Source organism: Gossypium hirsutum, chromosome A01 (genome assembly GCF_007990345.1).
Source record: "Gossypium hirsutum isolate 1008001.06 chromosome A01, Gossypium_hirsutum_v2.1, whole genome shotgun sequence".
Classification (NCBI taxonomy): domain Eukaryota; kingdom Viridiplantae; phylum Streptophyta; class Magnoliopsida; order Malvales; family Malvaceae; genus Gossypium; species Gossypium hirsutum.
Genome location: NC_053424.1, coordinates 27931695 through 27953776, shown reverse-complemented (window position 1 = coordinate 27953776; position 22082 = coordinate 27931695).

Below are 22082 nucleotides of genomic sequence, written 5' to 3'. Positions count from 1 at the left end.
GATCAAGAAGAACGAAATTCGGGAGTAGATCGGGGAAAAGAAAAAGGAAAGGACTAAATTGTAAACTTTAGTCACATTTTGTATCGAGGTAAGTTTACAGTAAATAAATGCAATATTCTTTTATTTTACATTATTATTGTCAATTTCCAGCATTTATATATTTATGTTATGAAAATATTTAAAGTCGAATTTAAGGTGAAGTGACAGATGAAAAGTGTTAGAAAGTCCCGGTTGAACCCTAGGAATGTTAGGATATTAGGGTTGACAGGACAGAACAGAAATGAGCCATGTAAGTCCATATTAGAAATATGGCTTTGGAGACAGGATTGAGCCATGTAAGTCCATATTATATATGGCATTGGAGACAGGAATAATTCATGTAAGTCCATGTCAAAGACATGGCATTGGCAGGGTATTGATAGACAGGAATAACCCTAGTATCCTTAGTATTCCGAGTGGTTCAACGGGTCAGAATACGAGTTAAATTACAGTGAATTAACAGCAAAGGAAAAGTAGATTATATTTATGAAAAAGGAAAGGTCAGGTAAGAAAGAAGGTAAGGGAATAAAGAAGAAGATAGAAATTGAGAAGTAAAGAAATTTATGATGTTAGATGATATTATGCATAATTATCCATTATGTTGAATGTTGTGATTTATTTGCTTGTAAGCTTACTAAGCCTAGTGCTTAATCTCTTTATTTTCTTCTTCTTATAGTACTTATCTAGCCACTCGGGGATCGAAGGAAACGTCGGAGGCCGATCACACTATCAAAGAAATAACTCGGTATAATTAGACGTTTTGTTTTGTGTATGGCATATATAGAAACTTAGCTACTTTTGGTATAATATGAATAATGAATGATGTGTAAATACTTGCTAGTGATTAGCTAATAAAAATGGCCGATGATATGCATGTTTATTAATATGTATGATTGAATGGTGATTATCACATGAAAATTATGAAAAAAATTAGTGGATAGATATATGAGTCTAGTTTCAGGAAAAATTTACGGATCTTAATTTTGAGTTTTGGAACTCAAGATATGAATTTTTAGGCGACTACAACGCAGAATGGCAGCACATTCCGAAAAGCTTAAATAAACAATTTAAAACTATTTAAGTGATAGATTAAGTTTAGTAATGCCTCGTGCTCGATTCTGGCAACAGTCTCGGGTAAGGAGTGTTACATTTATTGGTATCAGAGCAGGTTTAGTCGGTTCTCGGAACAGTTAGTGTGAGAAAAAGTCTAGCTATACATGCCATACTTGTATTTTGATAGTGTGACGACTCCTGACAATTTTTTTTAATAAACATTTTGTTTTATAGTAATGGATCCCGGGCGAGCTGGTGATGATGATGTAGAAAGTAATGCGCCTGCTTCCATAGAAGGGGCAGCACCATCTGAGAATAGGCCAGTAATAGTTGATCAGGGAGGAGTGACTCGAGAAGCTCTCTTCCGAGCTTTGAATGATTTGTTTGCTGAGTTCGTTCGTACGAATCCGGCAGTTAGACCTCTACCCCCTCATGATTCTCAGGCTACCCATGCAGCTCAAGCTTCCCCAGTCATAGGTACAGTGGTAAGAGAAAAGCCACCAGTTGATAGAATCAGGAAACAAGGGGCAGAAGAGTTCCGAGCAACAAAAGATGATGATGCAGAAAGAGCAGAATTTTGGTTAGAAAATACTTTCAGAGTCTTTGACAAATTATCTTGTACACTCGAGGAGCGTATGAAATGTGTAGTATCACTTCTTAGAGACTCAGCCTACTACTGGTGGAAGACACTTGTATCAGTTGTACCGAAAGAAAGGGTCACTTGGGATTTCTTTCAGGAAGAATTTCGTAAAAAGTACATCAGTCAGAGGTTTATTGACCAGAAAAGAAAGGAATTCCTGGAATTGAAACAAGGCAATATGACGATGACCGATTATGAGCGTGAATTTGTCAGGCTCAGTAAATATGCTCAAGAATGCGTGTCCATAGAGGCTATCATGTGTAAAAGGTTTGAGGATGGGTTAAATGATGATATTCGACTGTCAATGGGTGTCCTAGAAATAAAAGAGTTCGTTATTTTAGTTGAGCGAGCCTGTAAGGCAGAGGAGCTATTAAAAAGAAAAGGCAAAGTTGAGACAGAGACACAAGATACAAAGAAGAGACAGATGAGCAGATCATTTCAGGCTACATCCAATAGGCCCAAAGAGTTTTCTACCAGATCTAGCTTTTCGGCAAGGCAATCTAGTCAGAATAGAGGTAGCAGATTTAAGGATCTGAAGGCTCAGACCACCTCGACTACGAGTGTAGGTAATGTTAGACAGGGTAGATCAGGGTGTCCACGGTGTGGTAGACTTCATTATGGTCCTTGTCGGGCAGGCGAAAATGTTTGCTATGAATGTGGTGCTCCAGATCATTTTGTACGAGAATGTCCAGAAGTGGCTAGCCGAGAGGTAACACAGAGTGCTAGATCCAGAAATGCTCCTACTAGAGATTCGGCTGTGAGACCAGATGTTAGAGCCCCTGCAAGGACTTATGCTATTCGTGCACGCGAAGAGGCATCCTCCCCCGATCTGATTACGGGTACATTTTCTCTACATGATATTAATGTCATTGCTCTGATTGATCCGGGTTCGACTCATTCTTATGTTTGTATGAAATTGATGCCTAGTATAAGTATGCCTATAGAATCTACAAAATTTGTGATTAAAGTATCGAATCCATTAGGCAAGCATGTATTAGTAGATAAAGTATGTAGAAATTGTCCTTTAATGATTAGAGGCTACTGTTTTCCGGCCGATCTCATGCTATTGCCATTTGATGAGTTTGATGTGATTCTTGGTATGGATTGATTGACTACTCATGATGTGATAGTGAATTGTGGAAAGAAATTCATTGAGTTGAAGTGTGAAAATGGTGAAATTCTTCGGGTTAATTCAGAAGAGTCAGATAGTTCATTTCCCATAATTTCTGTTATGTCTGCTCAGAAATACTTGAGAAAAGGGTATGAAGCTTATCTTGCTTTTGTGTTGAACACTAAAGATCCAGAATTGAAAATTGAATCAGTGCCTCTGGTATGTGAGTTTCCCGATGTGTTTCCGAAAGAACTACCAGGTTTGCCTCCTGTTAGAGAAGTTGAGTTTGGTATTGAGTTGATTCCAGGTACCACGCCCATTTCTATTACTCCTTATAGAATGGCTCTATTGGAATTGAAAGAATTGAAAGCTTAGTTGCAGGAATTAACAGATCAAGGCTTTGTAAGGCCCAGTAGTTCACCATGGGGTGCACCACTGCTATTTGTGAAAAAAAAGACGGATCGATGAGATTGTGCATAGATTATCGGCAACTTAACAAGGTAACAGTAAAGAACAAGTATCCATTGCCTAGAATTGATGATTTGTTTGATCAATTGAAGGGAGCTACTGTGTTTTCCAAGATAGATTTGAGATCCGGATACTATCAGTTGCGAGTTAAAGAGTCAGATGTCCTGAAGACTGCTTTCCGGACTAGGTATGGTCATTATGAGTTCCTTGTGATGCCATTTGGCTTGACTAATGCTCCTGCCATTTTCATGGACTTAATGAACCGAATTTTTAGACCATACTTAGATAAGTTTGTAGTTGTGTTCATTGATGATATTTTGATTTATTCTCATGATGAGACTGAGCATGCAGAGCATTTGAGAACAGTTTTACAAATTCTGAGAGATAATCAGTTGTATGCCAAGTTCAGCAAAAGTGAGTTCTGGTTACGAGAAGTTGGATTTCTTGGACATATTGTCTCAGGTGAAGGTATTAAGGTTGATACGAGTAAGATTTCAGCCATTGCTGATTGGAAGCCTCCTAGAAATGTATCAGAAGTTAGAAGTTTTCTTGGTCTTGCTGGATATTATAGACGATTTGTCGAGGGATTTTCCATGATAGCTACCCCGTTGACGAGACTGCTACGGAAGGATGTTAAGTTTGAATGGACTGAGAAGTGCCAACAAAGTTTTGACAAGTTAAAGGCATTGTTGACGGAAGCTCCTATCTTAGTACAACCGGAACCGGGTAAAGAATTTATGATTTACAGTGATGCATCCTTGAATGGGCTCGGTTGTGTACTCATGCAGGAAGGAAAGGTAATTGCTTATGCCTCTAGACAATTGAAGCCACATAAGAAAAATTATCCGACACATGATTTAGAGCTAGCTGCTATTGTATTTGCATTGAAGATTCGGAGACATTATTTGTATGGTGAAAGGTGCCGGATATTTACCAATCATAAAAGCTTGAAATACTTGATGACTCAAAAAGACTTGAATTTGAGGCAAAGAAGATGGTTGGAATTGCTTAAAGATTATGAGTTAGTGATTGATTATCACCCAGGTAAGGCAAATGTAGTTGCTGACGCTTTAAGCAGGAAACTTTTATTTACATTGCGAGCTTTGAATACCAATTTAGCCATGTCAGATGATGGTTCTATTTTAGCTGAATTTAAGGCTAAACCGGTATTTCTTGAAGAGATTTGTGAAGCTCAAAAAGATGATAATGAGTTACAAGCTAAAAGAGTTCAATGTGAGTCAGGCATAGAATCAGATTTCTGGATTGGTTCTGATGGTTGTTTGATGTTTAGAGACAGAATTTGTGTACCAAAGAATGATGAGCTTATTCGAAAGATTTTACAGGAAGCACATAGCAGTTCTTTATCTATTCATCCAGGTAGTACAAAAATGTATAATGATTTGAAGAAATTGTATTGGTGGGTGGGAATGAAAAGAGATATTTCAGAGTTTGTTTCTAGATGCTTGATTTGTCAACAGGTAAAGGCCGAACATCAGGTACCCTCAGGATTATTGCAACCTATGCTAGTTCCGGAATGGAAATGGGACAGAGTTACTATGGATTTTGTGATAGGATTACCGTTAACACTGAAAAAGAAAGATGCAGTATGGGTTGTGATTGATAAGCTAACTAAGTCGGCTCATTTTATCCCAATCCGTATGGATTATTCACTTGACAAGTTGGCCGAGTTATACATTTCAGAGATAGTTAGACTACATGGAGTGCCATTATTGATCATTTCAGACAGAGATCCAAGATTTACTTCACGGTTCTGGAAGAAGTTACAAGAGGCTTTAGGTACGAAGTTGAGTTTTAGTACGGCTTTTCACCCTCAGACCGATGGTCAGTCAGAGAGAGTTATTCAGGTACTTGAAGATATGCTTAGATGTTGTGTATTAGAATTTCAAGGTAGTTGGGAAAAATACTTACCATTGGTAGAGTTTGCCTACAATAATAGTTATCAGTCAAGTTTGAAGATGGCACCTTATGAAGCTTTGTATGGACGTAAATGCCGCACACCTTTATATTGGACAGAGCTTAAAGAAAGCCAGATTTACGGGGTTGATCTAGTTAAAGAAACAGAAGAAAAAGTGAAAGTTATCAGAAATTGTTTAAAAGCAGCTTCAGATAGGCAGAAGTCGTATGCAGATTTAAAAAGAAAAGAGATCGAATATCAAGTTGGTGACAAAGTTTTTTGAAAGTATCCCCGTGGAAGAAAGTTCTCAGATTTGGCAAGAAAGGTAAACTAAGTCCACGTTTTATTGGACCGTTTGTAGTGATTGAGAGAGTCGGACCATTAGCATATCAGTTAGCTTTGCCGATTGAGTTAGAGAAGATTCATAATGTATTTCATGTGTCTATGCTACGTCGTTATCGTTCAGATCCGTCACATGTGATTTCTCAGACAAAGGTTGAGATTCAGCCAGACATGACTTACGGTGAAGAACCGGTAAAGATTCTAGCTCGAGAGGTAAAGCAATTAAGGAACAAAAGTATTGTACTTGTGAAAGTACTATGGAATAGACATGGGGTAGACGAGGCTACATGGGAACCCGAAGAGGCTATGCGAAAACAGTACCCATATCTCTTCACAGGTATGATTTTCGGGACGAAATTCCCTAAAGGGGGGAGAAATGTAACATTCTGAAATAGGGCCTAAACGGAACAGTGGTTGCGAAACCACAAATTAGAGGTAGAAAAAAATTTATTTATTATTATTTTGAGGTTCATGGTATGATTACATGATTGTGCGAAAATTTCGTGATAAAATTCTATGCATAAAGTGCTTAAGTTGAGGTTAGGGACTAAATCGAATAATTTGCAAAACTTGCATTCTAGAAGTTTTTAGTATGAAATTATTTTGGAATATTAATTAGGAGATCTTAAATGGTAATTTGACCAATTTTAAGTTCATGGACAAAATTAGGACATGGAAGGAATTTTTGAAAGTTTAGTAAGGAGGGGTATTTTGGTCATTTGGTTATTAACATTAATAAAAAAGGTAAAAAGATGATAAAATTGTATCATCTTCTTCAAGTTACCAGCCGAACCTTACCTCTCTCCATAGCTGGGGTTTCTTCAACTTTCAAGCTTTATAGTAAGTGATTCCAAGCCCCGTTTTTAATGATCTTTACGTTTTTTAAGTCCCGGTAGCTCGATAAAGCTTATGCTAGCAATAATTTAAGTTAGGAATCAAATTTGGAAAAATACCCATAGGTGAAATTTGTGTATTTTGATGTTTTATGATGGAATATGAGGCTTTAAATTATGTTAGACAACTTGTGCTACTTGGTTTTAAGTGAAAACGAGTAAAAAGGCTTAATCGTAAAAATACCTAATAGTCATAAGTACATGTTAGTGTGTGAATTTGATGTTGTCATAGAAGGGAAAAATGATCAGTATGTCATAAAACATAAGAAAATAGGATGAATTTTAATTTACGAGCCTTGGGGCAAAAGTGCAAATATGTGAAAGTTTAGGGGCAAAAATGTGATTTTTCCAAAGTTTGAGTAAAGGGTTGTTTTGATAAATGTTGATATTAAATAAGCTAAATTTGCTATTATAGATCAAGAAGAGCGAAATTCGGGATTAGATCGGGGAAAAGAAAAAGTAAAGGACTAAATTGTAAACTTTAGTCACATTTTGTATCGAGGTAAGTTTACAGTAAATAAATGCAATATTCTTTTATTTTACTTTATTATTGTCAATTTCCAGCATTTATATATTTATGTTATGAAAATATTTAAAGTCGAATTTAAGGTGAAGTGACAGATGAAAAGTGTTAGAAAGTCCCGGTTGAACCCTAGGAATGTTAGGATATTAGGGTTGACAGGACAGAATAGAAATGAGCCATGTAAGTCCATATTAGAAATATGGCTTTGGAGACAGGATTGAGCCATGTAAGTCCATATTATATATGGCATTGGAGACAGGAATAATTCATGTAAGTCCATGTCAAAGACATGGCATTGGCAGGGTATTGATAGACAGGAATGACCCTAGTATCCTTAGTATTCCGAGTGGTTCAACGGGTCAGAATACGAGTTAAATTACAGTGAATTAACAGCAAAGGAAAAGTAGATTATATTTATGAAAAAGGAAAGGTCAGGTAAGAAAGAAGGTAAGGGAATAAAGAAGAAGATAGAAATTGAGAAGTAAAGAAATTTATGATGTTAGATGATATTATGCATAATTATCCATTATGTTGAATGTTGTGATTTATTTGCTTGTAAGCTTACTAAGCCTAGTGCTTAATCTCTTTATTTTCTTCTTCTTATAGTACTTATCTAGCCACTCGGGGATCGAAGGAAACGTCGGAGGCCGATCACACTATCAAAGAAATAACTCGGTATAATTAGACGTTTTGTTTTGTGTATGGCATGTATAGAAACTTAGCTACTTTTGGTATAATATGAACAATGAATGATGTGTAAATACTTGCTAGTGATTAGCTAATAAAAATGGCCGATGATATGCATGTTTATTAATATGTATGATTGAATGGTGATTATCACATGAAAATTATGAAAAAAATTAGTGGATAGATATATGAGTCTAGTTTCAGGAAAAATTTACGGATCTTAATTTTGAGTTTTGGAACTCAAGATATGAATTTTTAGGCGAATACGACGCAGAATGGCAGCACATTCCGAAAAGCTTAAATAAACAATTTAAAACTATTTAAGTGATAGATTAAGTTTAGTAATGCCTCGTGCTCGATTCTGCCAACAGTCTCGGGTAAGGAGTGTTACATGTTTAGTTTCGACCTTTCCTTAAAGGTATGTTTTAGGTCTCGTAGACTATATTTAGAGACGATTGCTTATGAAATGATGTTAAACAATATCTGTGATTCTGAATTGGTCTGAAATATTCTGTCTATTTGGTAAGGCCTCGTAACCCTAATCCGATGTTGGTTACGGGTTAGGGGTGTTACAGAAAACTACTATATGGGTTAACTAGCTATATTATTGGGGTTCTGAAAACATAAAAATTACAAGGAAATTACTAAATTGACTAACCAATTAAAACTTGAAACCTTTGAAACCTTTAATGCCATGCGTATTTCCCCATTTTCTTTTTGCTTCGAAATGGATTGGGTGAAGGGAGAATAATGTTTCTCTTTCAATCTACTCTGTCATATTTTAGTTTCTTTTAATTTTATTTAGTTTTTATTTTATTATTTTAACATTAATTTAACTAAAGTTTATAAAAAATTATATATAATATTAAGTTTTAACCAACCACACACATATATTCTTATATATGGTTTTTTTTTACTTTATAAGTCCAATGTATTAAATTCTAATTGTAATTCCTTAATAATTCTTACTTTATTCACTTTCATGATTTAGTCTCTGTACTATAATTAAACACTATTTCCACAAAATTATCTATCTGAAATTCAATTCACTTTTAAAATATCTTCGTAAATATTTAATAGAAATATTTATGGGTCTGATTTACAAAAACAGGGTCCCAAAACCACACTTTTCGGTACCACTGACTTCTGGATCGTTACAAGATATCATTAATTGTTTCTAATTCTTGCATCCTAAGACTTTCAAATTTTGATATTAGCATTTGCATCTTCAATTGTTTGACAATTGTAACGCCTTCATGAGACGTGTCCAATATATCCCATGTTGATTTTTCCACAATAGATTTTGAAATTCTTTCGAATTCTTAAAGATCAAGTCCATAGAAAAATAGTATATAGTTCTTTGTAATTAGCATTGGCTAGTTTTTCTAAGTAAGTGGTCCACTGAACTTTAGGTTTGACTCTCCCCCATGTTTAGTGTCTATCTTAGGGGGTTCTCAACCTGTAAACACAACATGCCATGACTTTTTATCAATGGACTTAATGTATACCTTCATCCGTGCTTACCAATAAGTATAGTTTCCAACTTCGATCATATGAGGATGAGATATAGAAGAACCTTCCATGACTTAAACCTAACAACCTTTAAGATCTCTACTAGTTACATTAAGTGGCAAGCTCGATACCAATTTAAATTATTAAATCGTTGCTAATGAATAAACTAAGTGCTTGAAAGGAGTGACAGGGAAGTGGGCACTTCTCTGGCATTGAATCTGGAAACCAAAAACACAAAGAACGCATAGGAATTGTTTACACAGTTTAGTTTCCCTATGTCTATGAAGCCTAGCTCGGTGAGAAATATCCACTCCCTTCAACATTTAAAATAAGTGAACTTAACCTATGACACACCTCGTGACACTCTTCACTTTCGAACCTTGAAGAATAATACTCTCACCATTCATTTCACCTCTGTGAAATTAGCAAGTAAAACCACAACACAAACGATTTTACTAACCATTTGCACTTTAAGAAATGTTCCTTAACTTGAACAAGATAGGTACTAAAATCTTTCAATACAAAACTCTATACAAGTCTCCCCCTTAAATAGATTTATATTCGAGACTTTCAAACATAGAAGGCCCATCATGATCTCATTAAAATAGTAATACAATAGCCTATTTACAATATAAAAATAGAGAATAAACTAAACATGGATTCTTAGTAGCTAATCTCATAGTGTTTCAATCTAGTTCAAATGTCCATGTTGCAAGGGATTGCCTATGGTGATTTAATTCGATCTTATCTTCAATATGAGTTTCCCAAGTAACATGACCTTCATTTTTGGGCTAAATATTATCCAAATAGTCAATACAACCCATTCAAATTGTTCCTCCAACTAATCAGTACAACCCATTCAAGACGTTCAATAAATTGGCAATACTAAAATATGGAAACTATCACTTAACAACTCTAATGCTAGGGAAATGGGCACTTCTCTGGCACTTAAAGGTCATTTTCATATTTTTCAATAGTATTTCATTAGAATTAAAACATTATGAAGAACTATACACTCCCAAAGAGTTTGATGCAAGTCCAAAGCTCTTGTCTCTCCCACTCTAGCACCATATCTGGTCCAATCATTCTAGACTTAATCTTAGTCTAAACCTATCAAGCCCAAAGCTCCCAACAAATTAGGGACAATAAAATCCAAATCACCTAATGGACTTTGAACCATTCCACTTCGAATAGAGCTATTTTTAAAAAAAAAGAGTGGATACAAAGCATAACAAGCGAAATGTTTTTATATGGAATATGAAGTAATTAGGGTAATAGCTTATCCCTCCACCTCACTCTAATATATAAATTTATCATTTTATCCTTAAAAAGAAAAATCACTAAATTAAGATTTAACATCAACTTGAATGTTTTTTGTTTCTTGTCTTTAGTTTTTAATAGAAAAGAGTTAAAGAGAAATTATTTGATTGGGAATTTTTACTTTGCAACATAAATCCTTTTTTTTACTTCAGAGTTTTATCCCAAGTCATTAAGATTTTGTTTTAAATTTTTTGTAGTATTATTGAAACACCCCTAACCCGTATCTGTTGTCGAACTAGGGTTAAAGGCATTACCAAAAAAATCGAAACATTAACATTCATTTCATAAGCATTGAAGCATTAAAGATCAATCATCAATACAGAGTCTCTTATATAGGTCATTGAGACCTTAAACATGTATTAGAAAAGGGTCAGGACTAAACCGAACACATACAAAATTTCTCCAAAATTTAAACATTTTTCAAACAAGTACAGGTCACACGCCTGTGTGAACAAGCTGTGTGCCTTACATGACATTAGACACGCCCGTGTGTCTAGGCCATGACAAAACAGGGCATACATACTGACTTGCTCAGACGGCCACAAGACACGCCCGTGTGCTTTGGTAGTGGTCGAATCTGACTTGGGCCACACGGCTAGCCACACGCCCGTGTGCCTTGGCCGTGTTTGAACCTAATTTACAATTGTAAGGTACCTTAGGGGACACACGGCCGTGCAACATAGCCGTGTGTCACACACGGTTGAGACACACACTCGTGTCCCTGCCCGTGTGGACAAAAATAGACCATTTGAATAGCCAACTTGCCACCCCAATTGGGTCAAACCTACAAGCACCAAACCAAGCATATTTGCACAACATTTTATGACCAATTCACAACCAAAACATTAGCCATTCATGACATATCATTGCCAACCAAATTTCCATCTCAATACATCAACCAAATCATAACAAATCTATAATAAAATCATATCAAACATAAGTTTCAACTTCATGACCAAACCTTATCAATTACCATAGCTAACACATGCCAAAAGCTTACATATCTTACCATTTCTTATATTCAACACTCAAACACACCAAATATATCATATTGCCTCATAATTCATATAACACCCCCTTACCCGAGACCATCGCTGGAGTCGAGAACAAGGCGTTAACAGACTTAAATTATCACTTAAACAATTTCAAACAATTTATTTCACCTTTCATAATAAACTGCCCATCTGCATCATAGCCGCTAAAAAAATCATATCTCGAGTTACAAAAGTTGAAATTAAAATTCGTAAATTTTCCTTAAAACTAGACTCATATATATATTTACTAAGTTTTTTCCAGAATTTTTGGTCAGGTAAATTAGTACATTTTATTAGTTAAAGTCTCCCTTGTTTTAGTGTTTGACTGCTCTGACCTCTGTTCACTACAAATCACTTTTCTCTCTGTACAGAATTCAGATGACTATGCCGTTTATTTCTCTTAATATTAGACTCAATAAGAAATCTATAAATATAAAATATGACTCCTAGTTTTTTTTTACAATTTTTAGTTAATTTATAAAGTCAAAACAAAGGATTCAGAAATCGCTCTGACCCTGTTCCACCAAAACTCAAATTTCTCATAAAATACAACTCATTTACCTGTTTTATTTCTTCCATATTAAAATAGACTCAATAAGATTAAATTTAATATTTTATTCATCATCTAATTCTATCTCTACTATTTTTAGTGATTTTTTAAACTCACGTCATTGCTACTGTATGATACTGTTTTATAGCAAATTTCACCTTTTTATGAATTTCCATGGATTAGATAGCACATTAAGTATACATAACACCAAATATGATATTGATTAGCCATTCCAATGGCTAATCATTACCAAACATTTCCTTACCACCCAATAGCCATATCATAAGATCATATGCACAAAATGATTATAATGCTATACACGCCATACTCAAAATATATAGGCCACTATATCAAAATGGTCCACGGATAGTGTCAGCGAGCCTCCGACCGTTCCCAATTTTTGATCTGGCTTGTCAAAACTACAAAGAATGGAAAGGAGGGAGTAAGCATAAATGCTTAGTAAGTTCACATGTAAATAGCAAGTAACATAGTCATGCAATCCAACATAAAACATCATTTGTATAAATATCACCAAGACTTTCATGTTACATTTGCATTTACTATCTTACCACAATTTCATCATACCAAGTTCTCAACCCGAGGGTTTAAGTGCATACCTGTCCAAATTTTCTCACTCACCACACTTACCAACATGTCACCTTCGTCTTAAGTATTCTCCTTATTCACTTAAGATTCACCTGTTGAACACATCGGAATATAATTTGGATACACAGATTGCATGCACATAAGTGCCATATCTGCAGCTAGACAAACTCAATAGCCTGCGGAAATTATGTAGCCAAGCTACCATGTAACTCGTCCATAAGCGAACTAGGACTCAACTCAATGAGCTCGGGCGTTCGCATCCATAAGTGAACTCGGACTCAACTCAACGGGTTCGGATGCCTAGTTACATCTCACGAACTTGGACTCAACTCAACGAGCTCGGAACTCAAATATCCTAGTGACATGTCACTTGTATCCTAATCTATTCCCAAGGTTCAAACGAGATTTTCCTCAATCACACATCTTTGTCGTCTTCCACGGAATGTCGAAACCGATAATTGGTAGCATTTCATATTTATTAAGTAGCTCACATAATTTGTATATTACTAAATAATAATCCACAAAGCATAATATTTCATGATAATAATCATCATATCATATAAATAACATTAAATTACTTAAAATAACAATTATGTTACAACATTTATACCTGAACTTACCTCGGTACAAAATGTTAGAAATCGAGCCTATTCCTTGTAAACTTTATTTTTCCCTCGATCACGACTCGAATCTTGTTTCTCTTGATCTAAAATAACAAATTTAGCTTATTTAATACTCACATTTATTAAAACAGTCATTGACTCAAACTTTGGAAAAATTACATTTTTGCCCCTAAACTTTTACATATTTACACTTTTACCCCAAGGCTCGGAAATTAAACTTCATCCTATTTTATTATGTTTTATGACATGCTGATCATTTTTCCCTTCTATGGCAACATCAAATTCTCATTCTAACATGTACTTATGAACATTAGGTATTTTTACCGATTATGTAGTTTTACTCGTTTTCACGTAAAATCGCTTAGCAAAAGTTGTTTAACACAATTTCAAGCTTCATATTCTACTATAAAACATCAAAATAAACACATTTCACCTATGGGTATTTTTCCAAATATAAACCCTAGGTTAAATTATTGCTAGAATAAGCTTAATCAAGTTAGTAGGACTCCAAAAACGTAAAGAACATTACAAACGAGGCTAAAATGGACTTACAATCGAGCTTGGAAGTTTGAAAAACCTACCTATGTCTTCCTCATGTGAAATTCGGCAAAGGGATTGAAGATGGACAAAAATTGGCTTTTAATTTTGTTTTTAATTCATTTTAATAACTAAATGACCAAAATGCCCTTAATTAAGAACTATGTTGTTTTATCTTTCTTTAGGTATTTTTGTCCAGTATAATGGTCTAATTACTATCCAAGGACCTCCATTTTAAAAACCCATTACTCACAAGTACTTAGTACCTTTGTGAACTAGAACACACATTTTACAACTTTTGCAATTTAGTCCTAAATATCAAATTGGACCATCTATCGATAAAATTTCTAAACGAAATTTTCACACAATCATGAAATCATGCCATAGACTTTAAAATGATAATAAAATAATTATTTCTATCTTAGATTTGTGGTCGTAAAACTACTATTCTGATTCGGCCTTAATTCGAGATATTACAACTCTCTCCCCCTTTAGGAATTTTCTTCCCCGAAAATCTTACCGGTAAATAGGTGTGGGTATTGATTCCTCATAGTTTCCTCGGGATCCCATGTAGCCTCTTCTACCCCGTGCTTTTGCCATAATACTTTCACGAGAGCGATACTTTTATTTCTTAGTTGCTTGACCTCCCAAGCTAAAATCTTAATTGGTTCTTCATTGTATGTCATATCCGGTTGTAGCTCAATTTTCGTCGGTGAAATTACATGTGAAGGATCTGAAAGATATTAACGTAACATAGATACGTAGAACACATCATGAATCTTCTCTAATTCAGGTGGTAATGCTAACTGATATGCTACCGATCCAACTCTTTCAATTATCTCATACGGTCCAATAAAACGCGGACTCAACTTACCTTTCGGACCAAATCTAAGAACTTTCTTCCATGGAGACACTTTTAAAAATACCTTATGGCCGACTTGAAACTCGATTTCTTTTCGTTTCAAATCTGTGTAGGATTTCTGTCTATCTGAAGTAGATTTCAAACAATCTCGAATCACTTTCACTTTTTCTTCAGTTTCTTTAATTAGATCAACTCTGTAAATCTGATTTTCTTTGAGTTCAGTCCAATACAATGGCGTCCGACACTTACGACCGTACAATGCTTCATAAGATGCCATCTTCAAATATAACTATTATTGTAGGCAAATTCTACCAGCGGTAAGTATCTTTCCCAACTACCTTGGAATTCCAATACACAACATCTGAGCATGTCTTCAAGAATCTGAATTACTCTCTCTGATTGTCCATCAGTCTGTGGATGGAAAGCAGTGCTGAAATTTAACTTTGTACCTAATGCCTCTTACAACTTTTACCAAAACCACGATGTAACTCTAGGATCTCTATCCAAAATGATCAACAATGATACTCCGTGAAGTCTAACAATCTCAAAGATATATAATTCAGCCAACTTATTAAGAGAATAATCAGTACATACCGGAATAAAATGAGCTGATTTAGTCAATCTGTCGACTATTACCTAGATGGCATATTTCTTCCTCGGAATTAACGGCAACCCTGATACAAAATCCATAGTAATTCGATCCCACTTCCACTTGAGAACCATGATAGGCTGAAGTAGTCCCGAAGGCACTTGGTGTTCAGCTTTCACTTGTTGACAAATTAAACATTTCGATACAAACTCGGAGATATCTCTTTTCATTCCATTCCACCAATACATTTTCTTCAAGTCATTATACATTTTTGTACTGCTCGGGTGAATTGACAAACAACCACTATGTGCTTCGTGCAAGATCTTTTGAATCAACTCATCATTTTTCGGTACACAAATTTGATCTTTAAACATCAAGCAACCATCAGAACCGATTTTGAAATCTGATGCTGTATCAGCCTCACATTGCTTCGTCTTGGCTTGCAAATCTGTCACTTTTCTGAGCTTCACAAATCTCTTGTAAAAACATCGGTCTTGTTCTCAACTCTGCTAGAATCAAACCATCACCAGACACCGTCAACTGCGTATTCATAGCTCTCAAAGAAAACAACGACTTTCTACTCAAAGCATCAGCAACCACATTCGCTTTCTTCGGATGGTATTCAATTACAAGCTCGTAATCTTTCAAAAAATCTAACCATCTCTGCTGTCTCAAATTCAAGTCTTTTTGTGACATCAAGTACTTGAGACTTTTGTGATTGGTATATACTTGGCACTTTTCACCATACAAATATTGTTGCCAAATCTTCAAAGCAAACACTATAATAGCCAGTTCCAAATCATGAGTGGATAATTCCTTTCGTGAGGTTTCAACTGCCTCGAAGCATAAGCCACCACTTTTCCTTCTTGCATAAGTACACATCCCAAGCCATTTAGAGAAGCATCACTATACACCACAAATTCTTTACCTGACTCAGCTTGTACTAACACTGGTGCCTCAGTCAATAACTTTTCAATTTCTCAAAGCTTTGTTGACATTCTTTCGTCCATTCAAATTTAACATCCTTTTGGAGTAGTCTGGTCATAGGAGTAGCAATTATAGAAAATCCATTTACAAACCGTCGATAATAACCAGCTAAACCCAAGAAACTTCTAACCTCAGTTACATTCTTCGGCGGTTTCCAATCAACAATAGCTGAAGTTTTACTGGGATCAACCCGTATACCATCACCTGAAACATTATGACCTAAAAATCCAACTTCTCGAAGCCAAAATTCACTCTTACTAAATTTGGCATACAACTGCTTATCTCTCAAATTTTACAAAACTATCATCAAGTGCTCAGCATGCTCTATCTCATCTTTTGAATAAATTAAGATATCATCAATAAATACCACAACAAACTTGTCCAAGTATGGCCGAAATATGTGATTCATTAAATCCATAAACACAGCAGGAGCATTTGTCAAATTGAATGACATAACTAAAAATTCATAATGGACGTACCTTGTTCTAAAAGCAGTTTCAGGCACATATGACTCTTTTACTCGCAGCTGGTAGTATCCAGACCTCAAGTCAATCTTTGCAAGCCATGTTGCTCCTTTCAACTGATCAAACAAATCATCAATTCTCAGCAATGGATACTTGTTCTTGATTGTTACCTTATTTAACTGCCGATAGTCTACACACAATCTCATAGAACCATCCTTCCTTTTCACAAATAATATGGGAACACCCTAAGGCGAAAAACTTGGTCTCACAAAGCCTTTGTTAGTCAACTCTTGCAACTGTGACTTTAATTCTTTCAACTCTGTTGGTGTCATTCTATTTGGAGCAATCGAGATCGGAGTTGTTCTCGGTATCAACTCAATACCAAATCCTACTTCTCTAGCAGGAGGCAAACCCGACAACTCTTCTGGAAATACATCCGCGAATTCACTTACAGTCGGCACTAATTCAATTTTCTTCTCAAAATTCCTTTGTATTCAAAACATACGCCAAATAAGCTTCATAACCCTTTCTCAAATATCTCTGAGCCAACATCGAAGAAATCACACTAGGCAATGCCTCTGATTCGTCTAATTCAACCCGCAGAATTTTACCATTTTCACATTTTAATTCAATAACCTTTTGTTTACAATTTCCTATAGAATCATGCAATGTCAACCAATCCACACCCAAAATAACATCAAATTCGTCAAACGGCAACAACATCAAGTCGGCCGAAAAATAATGACCTCTAATCATCAAACGACATTTCTTGCATACTTTATAAACTATAATACATTTGCCTAACGGGTTTGACACTTTAATCACAAATTCTGTAGATTCAACAGGTATACTCATATTAGACACCAATTTCATGCACACATATGAATGAGTAGAACCGGGGTCAATCAAAGTAGTAACGTTAACATCATAAAGAGAGAAAATACCAGTGATCACATCGGGAGATGAAGCATCTTCACGCGCCCTTATGGCATAATCTCTAGCCGGAACTCTAGCTTCAGATTTAAACGTTGAATCTCTAACTACATTATTACCGCTTGCCTCATTCCCAACATTTCTCGAAGATCTTCCTCGCGAAACTGCACCACTAGGTTTTGCACTCTGAAATTTTTCTTTCTCAATTCTCTCGGGACAGTATCTAAAAAAATGATCTGGAGAACCACACTGGTAACATTCGTTAGTTCTACATGGACCAAGGTGACTTCTACCACATTGTTGGCACTCGGGTCTAACAAATCTCGAATTTTCTACACTAGCCACAGAATTAGTCTGAGATTTAAAACCCGTATTTTGCTTCTTACGATTCTCATACGAATGTCTGGCCGAAACATGAGAACGAGAATACATATCCCTGGATTTTCTAGATTGCGGTGGGAATACACTGCTCATCGGTCTTTTCTTCAAATTTCTAGTCTCAGCCTCTGCCTTTCTCTTTTCTTTAATTAGTTCTTCAGCCTTGCAAGCCCTATCAACAAGTACTACGAACTCTTTCAACTCAATAATTTCCACAAATACTTTGATGTCTTCATTGAGTCCGTCTTTAAATCGTTTGCACATTTTAGCCTCTGAAGGTATACATTCTCTAGCATACTTACTCAACCAAAAGAACTCCCTTTCATACTCAATAACTGTCATGTTGCCTTGTTTCAACTCGAGAAACTCTTTACGCTTCTGTTCAACAAATCTTCCACTGATGTATTTCTTCCGAAATTCTTCTTGAAAGAACTCCCAAGTCACTTTCTCTTTCGGTACCACTGAAATCAATGTTTTCCACCAATAAAAAGCTAAATCTCTCAACTAGGATGTAGCACATTTCAAGCACTCTTCAGGTGTACAAGACAACTCATCAAAAACCCGAATAGAATTCGCAAGCCAAAATTCTGCTTTCTCGGCATCATCATCAACATTTGCCCTGAATTCTTCAGCCCCTTGCTTGCGAATTCTATCAACTGGGGTTCTATGAAATTTCATCAGATCCATACCTTCAGGCATTGAGGGTACAGGTTGAGGAATCGGGGGAGGTGGGGGAGGTTTTTGAGCATTCAGGTACATACGAACGAACTTGGTGTACCATGCATTCATCATCTGGAGAAAGGCTTCCCGAGCCCCTTCTCCTCCTCCTTGACTAACAGTAGGAGGTCAATTTTCAGTCGGCACCGCCCCTTCAGCAGGAGCAAGCGCATTGCTCTCTACATCATCGGCCATAATTGGATCGGGATCCATTTCCTATAAAAAATCATTTTAAAGGTCAGGATTCGTCACACTATCACAATATATATATGGCATGTATAGCAAAACCCATACATACGCCACGTTAGTCCGAGAAACAACTAAACTGTAGCTCTGATACAACCAAATGTAACACCCCCTGCCTGAGACAGTCGCCGGAGTCGAGCACGAAGCGTTAACAAACTTAAATTATCACTTAAACAATTTCAAACAATTTATTTCACCTTTCGTAATAAACTGCCCATCTGCATCATAGTCGCTAAAAAAATCATATATCAAGTTACAAAAATGAAAATTAAAATCCATAAACTTTCCCTAAAACTAGACTCATATACCTATTTACAAATATTTTTCCAGAATTTTTGGTTCGGCCAATTAGTACAGTTTATTAGTTAAAGTTTACCCTATTTCAGTGCTCAACTGCTCAGACATCTTTTCACTACGAATCACTTTTCTCTTTGTGCAGAATTTAGATGACTATGCAATTTGTTTATCTTAAATTTAGACCCAATAATGAATCTATACATATAAAGTATGACTCCTAATTATTTTTTTATAATTTTTAGTGAATTTCTAAAGATAGAATAGGGGATTCACAAATTGCTCTAACCCTATTCCACCAAAACTCAAATTTCTCATAGAATACAACTCATTACCTGTTTTGTTTTTTCCATATGAAAATAGACTACATAATATTCAATTTAATATTTTATTCATCATCTAATTCTATCTCTACGATTTTTAGTGATTTTTCAAACTCACGTCATTGCTGCTATATGATATTGTTTTATAGCAAATTTCACCTTTTTATGAATTTCCATGGATTAGATAGCACATTAAGTATACATAACACCAAATATGATCTTGATTAGCCATTCCAATTGCTAATCATTACCAAACATTTCCTTACCACCCAATAACCATATCATAAGATCATATACACAAAATGATTATAATGTTATACACGCCATACTCAAAATATACAGGCCACTATACTAAAATGGTCCGCGGATAGTGTCAGCGAGCCTCCGACCGTTCTAATTTTCGAGCTGACTTTTCAAAACTACAAAGAATGGAAAGGAGGGAGTAAGCATAAATGCTTAGTAAGTTCACATGTAAATAGCAAGTAACATAGTCATGCAATCCAACATAAAACATCATTTGTATAAATATCACCAAGACTTTCATGTTACATTTGCATTTACTATCTGACCACAATTTCATCATACCAAGTTCTTAACCCGATAGATAAGTGCATGCCTGTCCAAATTTTCTCATTCACCACACTTACCAACATGTCACCTTCGTCTTAAGTATTCTCCTTATTCACTTAAGATTCACCTGTTGAACACATCGGAATATAATTTGGATACACGGATTGCATGCACATAAGTGCCATATCTGCAGCTAGACAAACTCAATAGCCTGCGGAAATTATGTAGCCAAGCTACCATGTAACCCGCCCCTAAGCGAACTCGGACTCAACTCAATGAGCTCAGGCGTTTGCATCCATAAGTGAACTCGAACTCAACTCAACGGGTTCGGATGCCTAGTTACATCTCACGAACTCAAACTCAACTCAACGAGCTCAGAACTCAAATATCCTAGTGACATGTCACTTGTATCCTAATCTATTCCCAAGGTTCAAACGAGATTTTCCTCAATCACACATCTTTGTCGTCTTCCACGGAATGTCGGAACCGATAATTGGTAACATTTCATATTTATTAAGTAGCTCACATAATTTGCATATTACTAAATAATAATCCACAAAGCATAATATTTCATGATAATAATCAACATATCATATAAATAACATTAAATTACTTAAAATGACAATTATGTTACAACATTTACACCTGAACTTACCTCGGTACAAAATGTTAGAAATCGAGTCTATTCCTTGTAAACTTTATTTTTCCCTCGATCACGACTCGAATCTTGTTTCTCTTGATATAAAATAACAAATTTAGCTTATTTAATACTCACATTTATTAAAACAGTCATTGACTCAAACTTTGGCAAATTTACATCTTTGCCCCTAAACTTTTACATATTTATCTTTTTCCCCAAGGCTCGAAAATTAAACTTCATCCTATTTTCCTATGTTTTATGACATGCTGATCATTTTTCCCTTCTATAGAAACATCAAATTCTCACTCTAACGTGTACTTATGAACATTAGGTATTTTTACCGATTGTGTCGTTTTACTCGTTTTCACGTAAAATCGCTTAGCAAAAGTTGTTTAACACAATTTAAAGCTTCATATTCTATCATAAAACATCAAAATAAACACATTTCACTTATGGGTATTTTTCCAAATATAAACCCTAGGTTAAATTATTGCTAGAATAAGCTTAATCAAGTTACTCGGACTCCAAAAACATTAAAAACATTAAAAACGAGGGTAAAATGGACTTACAATCGAGCTTGGAAGCTTGAAAAGCCCTAGTTATGTCTTCCTCATGTGAAATTCGGCCAAGGGGTTGAAGATGGACAAAAATTGGCTTTTAATTTTGTTTTTAATTCATTTCAATAACTAAATGACCAAAATGCCCTTAATTAAAAACTATGGTGTTTTATCTTCCTTTAAGTGTTTTTGTCCAAACTAGTATAATGGTCTAATTACTATCCAAGGACATCCACTTTAAAAACCCATTACTCACAAGTACTTAGTACCTTTGTGAACTAGAACACACATTTTACAACTTTTGCAATTTAGTCCTAAATATCAAATTGGACCCTCTATCGATAAAATTTCTAAACTAAATTTTCACACAATCATGAAATCATGCCATAGACCTTAAAATGATAATAAATTAATTATTTCTATCTCGAATTTGTGGTCCCAAAACTACTACTCTGATTAGGCCCTAATTCGGGATATTACAATTCATATACCAAATCCATATCATAATCGCATCCATACCAAGCCATATCACATGGCTAAATATATACAATCACAAAACATAATCTAAACACTTCTAGCCTATACATGCCATACTTCAATATATACATTTTCAAAGTACCAAAATGAGGTTCGATAGTGTGGTGATGATCCTTGACGATCCCCAAACTC